The sequence below is a fragment of the Macaca mulatta genome, chromosome 1 (assembly GCF_049350105.2).
Source record: "Macaca mulatta isolate MMU2019108-1 chromosome 1, T2T-MMU8v2.0, whole genome shotgun sequence".
Classification (NCBI taxonomy): Eukaryota; Metazoa; Chordata; class Mammalia; order Primates; family Cercopithecidae; genus Macaca; species Macaca mulatta.
This window is the reverse complement of record NC_133406.1, coordinates 169,238,477-169,244,476: the sequence shown is the minus strand read 5'-3', so window position 1 is coordinate 169,244,476 and position 6,000 is coordinate 169,238,477. Positions and strand designations below refer to the sequence as shown.

Genomic DNA, 6,000 nt, shown 5'->3' with positions numbered 1-6,000 from the left:
CTAGGCTTCTTCCTTTGGAAGTCCAGTATTTTCTTATTTTCTTAAAATATAGTCCATGGAGTTGACATCAGTCATGTTATGGTGCTAATATCCTAAGACTGTCGCTACTAATAATTTAGTCCAGATTATATTCTGTCAACTAATTTTATCATGAGTACTTCATTTCAATGTGGTTAACTAAAATATCCAACTTTTGTTCACGTAATTTGCTATGTTTTAAACATAGCAAATTTGTCCTCAGTAGTACAAAATTCACTTGTTTTTGTTATTTTTAAACTTTTGCGTGGCATTTGCATATTTTTAAGTAAATATATTTACCTTTGAAGAAATAAGAGTTTTTAATGAGTGAACTCTAAACTATTTAATTTTTATGGGTATAACTTACAGAAGAAAGGTTGGGTGGGTCACAGCAAAATGATAAATGTGTGTATTACCCAAACATGTCATTGAGAAGAAGTAATGCTTTTCTTTTTCAGCTTTATAAGGAAGTGGAATGAACATTTTGGTAAGACAGAAACATGTTGTTTAATTTTGTATTTGGCAGGATAGACTGAATCTCAGTCTGATTATGTGATATAAACTATTATAATATCCATTAAAAAGTCATTCTGCTAATGGCAACAAATGTGCGAATGCTGCTTCTTTTACAAATGATGAAATACTACTATAATAGTTGTTATTATCTCATTAGCTAGAATACCAAGCAGTTTTTGTTTTATGTATTTTAAGAAATCTGTTGCTAATTTAAGATCATTCTCCCCTGGATGTGAGTAAAAATTCTGAAAAATGAGTACTTTTATTTTCTTTTTGATCACAATTAATCAGTCTATTTAAGGTGTTCAATACAAATTTGTTTTTTAAGATGAAATTAATAAAACATAACATCATACCCAAACATGATTGGCTTCAATACCATTTTCTAATAGATTTTTCAGTAGTGTTTACTTTTTAGTAACACCTACCAATGAGCCCTACATTCTCATTTCATGTTGAAAACTAATTTCATTTTACATTGTATTTATTACATATTTGGTCATGGATATTATTGCAAAGTAAAATAGTGATATTATTTCACACTCTTCCCTTTCCCTTGTCTACTCTTAAAACTCATTGATGTTTGATATTGGGACTACAGGGGATTAAAATCTGATGATCTGGAATAATGAAATGTATGATAATGAAATTAGACAATTGCAATTCCATGTAGGTTCTGAAATTTAAATTTTACTTTTATCTGTTGATATATTCTCCTACATATAAAGAAAAGCATATTACTCTGAAAGCAGCATAATCATCAGCTCTAACAACGGTTTTTTTTTTTTTTTAAGTCACATTGAGTGCTATTTTGCTTTTGTCTTTATAAGTGTTCCATGTTTTGGTGAACATAATACTATGATTATTAAAGCATTTTAATGCAAATCTAAATTTCATGTCAATTAGCAGTCAGGTTTATAAAAGAAAACTATGGGTCTCAAATTATGTATATAATGTTATACTTGATGTGGTATTTTTTCATATCACCTTTTCATTATGTTAGGTGTTTTTTTTTAAGTGCTAATAGAAAATTGCACACAGAATGGACTTTGGGGTCTGAGTGTTTGCATTGACAAAGAAGCATATATTACTTTCCTAAACAGCAATTACTGTCAGTCCCTTGCACAAATATGTGAAAGTACTATGTCGATGATTAGAAGTGAAAAATGCCTTTAACATTTGACAATTCCAAAGTAACAAGATTATAGGATACATTTAACAATCTTGTTTTCTAAAGGTTAATTTTAAGACAAAAAAAATTGTGTAATTGTTTCATTTAAAATAAAAAAATGTAGGGAGTCGATTGTCCACTGCTTGAGTCAATCAAAAATATTTTTCCTGAAAAACAATGTAATGACCTGGAGAGCAGGAAGCATGAAGCATGAAAAACAGAATATGTTGGCCATTCCAAACATTTGACTGTGTTGTTATAAAATGACTCAAAAGTTCTGAATGCTTCACTTTACTTTTAATCAGCAGCATTTGTGCAAATTGCTGAGATTTCAGAAGTTTCTAAGCATAATGACCCAGAACTTGAGAAGCTCTGACATTTTTGTACTGTGTACATGTGCTTCTAGAAAGGAAAGCAACAAGTGATATGGCCTCCATCAAGTTCTCTGGATATGACCATCACAGTAAAGCCTTCTGACCTCAATTGGTCTGAGAACAGCTTGTCATGAGTCCACAATAAGAACAGAAGTCACGTGTGAACATTTAGAAACTTTTATGGCACTTTGACATTGCTGCTATATCCTAGCATGTGATCAGTGGGATTGTTTGTCAAATGTAGTTATAAATAATTGAGTTCATTTTCTTTATATTTCTTTATATTTTGCTTTACTTTTTCACTTCCTTTTGTAATATTTTATTTTTATTGCTTTCCACAAAGTGTGCAATGGATTGGAAATTAAAACAAACGTAAACGATAACTCTTCATCACAAATAGAATGAGAAGCACTGATCTAAATGCCAACCACTTGGGGAGTTGTGTAGTCTGTTACTGTCTATTCAGAATCCATCATGAAAGTCTCTCACTTTCAGTGACTACACTGAACTACTAGATGTTTGGCTTCACTAATGCCAACACTGGTTAAAATGCTAGTTATTAACTTTTTAATTCACCATTTCTTCCTGGTTTACCTCAGGTTATTTTAGGGCAATGATGGAAGGCACCCAGTGGAGTCTGGAACTAGACTGATCTGTGTTCAATCTTGTCCTGGTTACTCATTGTGGAGCCTCGACTTTCATGTCTTTGTAATGTCCACAGTATCTGCCTCACAGGGTTGCTCTGAGAATCAAGCGAGGTAAGTGGCATATAGTGGGTGCTCAGTGATGGAGAAGGCTTTGCCTTTTATTTTCCTTTCTCCTCTGAACACAGCACACAATCGTCAAGGGTTTTAAATACATTACTGAAACTAGCTCAGATAATCCTGACCAACAGTTTTTACAAATGTTTGCTGATCTCTCGGTAACATCTTTTAAGAGGAGTGCTACATTTTCTTGCTTCTATAAAGCTTTTTATAGTGCATATTGCTATGCACACACACCAAAGGAAAGATATAAATCTGTTAGATTTTTTTTTCTCTACCTGCTGAGCCCTACTGGAAAGTTATGACAATGGACAAGGGGATAATATCATAAGCCATTATTATTATCTCATCAATGAAATGATTTACAATGATCATGGGGTAAGCTGTGTGCTAATAATGAAGTCATCCCATACGATTTATAAAAGCCACATATGGTGATGCACCACTTCCTACTGTTTTACATCTATTTATAACTCAATTATCTGATGTTATTGTTAAAGATGTTGTTTTCAGATTGAACAGTAACAGAGCTAAGCTGATGGCAAAAGAAACGAAATATGTGAAAATGTGTTTAGTTTATTCTCTTATGTCTCTATCTACAGCCCAGTGCCTAAATCTGTATGATTTGAACTAGTAGTATGTGTTTGGTTTACAGATTAAATACAGTATTTACTTTCATTTACTACTTGCATGTGGAAAGGTTTTTAAATCTGGTGCCATTAGTAACATGATTGTGTTGTTAGATCCAGTCGAGGAATAAATTAGGCTCATTTAATATCACTTCTTATCTGCTGCTATATACTGTTTCTGAAATTATCATTATGGTGAGTAATGACCACAAAAGTGTTAATGCCCTCAGCAACGTACCTCACTTACTTCCTCAGTGACTCACTGGATACTTAGGTAGCCGTATTTTCAATTGCTGTTTCTTTTATTCCCTTCAGTTTGAGCACTGTTATAAATGCTAGTTTTCCTTTAAACTATAGTGTGTGTGTGTGTGTGTGCACGCGTGCGCGCGCACTTGCATACATGTGTGATGCAATTACGTTGCATACTTTTTAATAGTATTTTAATAATAATTACTTTGAAAGTTAAGGAATTTGTTTTTTTCTAATTTAACCCTGTTATTTTTTGTTACCCTATCAAATTATTTGGCTTTGATGCAAAACAATTAACAATACAGGATTTGAATGCCATGGGAATGTGCTGGATAAATATTTCCTCAAAGAACATTGTGGCATACTGAAAATAAATCAAACTAATCATTGGTGTTCTACATTCATTCTACTGTTAGGAAATTACTCTTTGATGGTGTAGGTTTGGCTTTAATGTAAGTTGACTTGAGGAAATACAACCAACTTTGTTATAAAGACACATCATTACAGGTACTACAGTTTAAGCAGAAAAAAATGCCTTAGGAGAGCTTGATGCTATTAATAACACCAGCTAAATAAAGACAATATTACAATCCTTTATATTAGATTGCATCTAATAATTTTGTGTTTGGGGAGTGTTTAATAAATTCAGTAAATGATCTGTAAGATCCTCAAAGTTTGTGTATAATCTCTCCTAAATTAAGGATGTTTACAAAGGAAAAATGTCAGTGATCTGTACCCATTTTCAAAATGAATAAATTAGTTAATTAAAAGTTTTAGTACTTTAAAAAAATCTGTTATGTATTCAGGCTATTTTCTGTCAAAAGCAAAGAGATAGTTATCATTTGACAGGTTTTTTTTTCCCACATGCAGAGTAATGGTCGAAAAGAGTGATGTGTCCCCTGGTGTCCATGGAGTGGTCCAGGTTCTCTTTATTCATCATTATAGCCGATTGGAAGCAGGTACATGGAGGGTTGTAGAATAGAATACGGTTACCATCCCTGTAGGGAAAGGTCTCAGACCCAATGCGGAGAAGGCAATGAACTTAGGCATCTCATGCTCTTTGTGGTGTGACTTCAGGAAGGCGCTTGGTGTGTTCACTCCCACCCTGGGAAACTTGGCAAAATACATGAGGGCCTTCTACACACCAGCTGAGCTCTGGGTCACCCTGGGCACACTTGACATGGGCTGTATCAGTGGTGGTCAAGCCTACTGCTGTCATTTTCTCCATGGACCATCACAGACCTGCTTAAAACATTGTTTTAATTAATAAACTTTATTTTTTAGAGAAGTTTTCAGTTCACAGCAAAATTGAGCAGAAAGTACAGAGAGTTTCCATATTCCTCGTGTCTCCCTACACACTCACAACCTTCCCCACAACTAACGTCTTTCATCACAGTGGTACATTGTTCCAACAAACCTACATTGACATGAACTGGTAACCCAAACTCCATATTTGTATTAGGGTTCACTCTTGGTGTTGTATATTCTGTAGGATGGACAAGGGTATAATGACACATATTCGTCACTGTAGTATCATACAGAATAATTTCGCTGCTCTAAAACCCCACAGTGCTCTGTCTATTGATCCCTCTCTCCCCACTAACTTCTGGCAACCACTCATACTTTTTCTGTCTCTATAGTTTTTCCTTTTCCATAATGTCATATAGTTGGAGTCATTCTGTATTTAGCTTTTTCAGACTGGCTTCTTTTACTTAGCAATATGCATTCAAGTTTTCTTTATGTCTTTTCATGGCTTGATAGTTCATTTTATTTAGTGATGAATAATATTTTGCTGTCTGGATGTACCATCGTTTACTTATCCGTTCACCTACTGAAGGACATCTTGGTTGGCAGTTATGAATAAAGTCGTAAACAGCAATGTGCTGGCTTTTTGGAAACATACTTTTTTTTTTCAGTTCCTTTGGATAAATATCAAGGAGTGCAATTCCTGGATTTATGGTAAGAGTATGTTTAGTTTTGTAAGAAACTAACGAACTTTCTTCCAGAGTGGCTGTAATCTTTTGCATTCCAACCAGAAATTAATGAGAGTTTCTGTTGCTCCACAGTTTGATTATTTTAGGAAATATGTAGGGGTATCTCATTGTTTTAATACCTAAGGCGTTTTGAAAGATCGATAATCTTCTCACAAGTTAAGACTCACATGAAAGGATGAACATTTGCTAAAAGATCTCCAGGTCTAGAAAATCAAGACTTTTACCACAGTAAGATTTAATTGTTGCATTTTAAAGGAAACTGTTGTAACTACAGAGTGGTTAGAA

General features: G+C 33.8%; 1 long non-coding RNA gene across 1 annotated transcript in view; it reads left to right on the top strand.

Moving 5' to 3' along the window:
* The first annotated feature begins 2,716 nt into the window (after positions 1–2,716).
* LOC144332850 (uncharacterized) overlaps positions 2,717–6,000 on the top strand; it is a 123,267-nt gene continuing 119,983 nt past the window's right edge. Inside the window, exon 1 of the long non-coding RNA XR_013401041.1 lies at positions 2,717–2,837. This is a non-coding gene — a long non-coding RNA (uncharacterized LOC144332850). The remainder of the gene's footprint in view (positions 2,838–6,000) is intronic.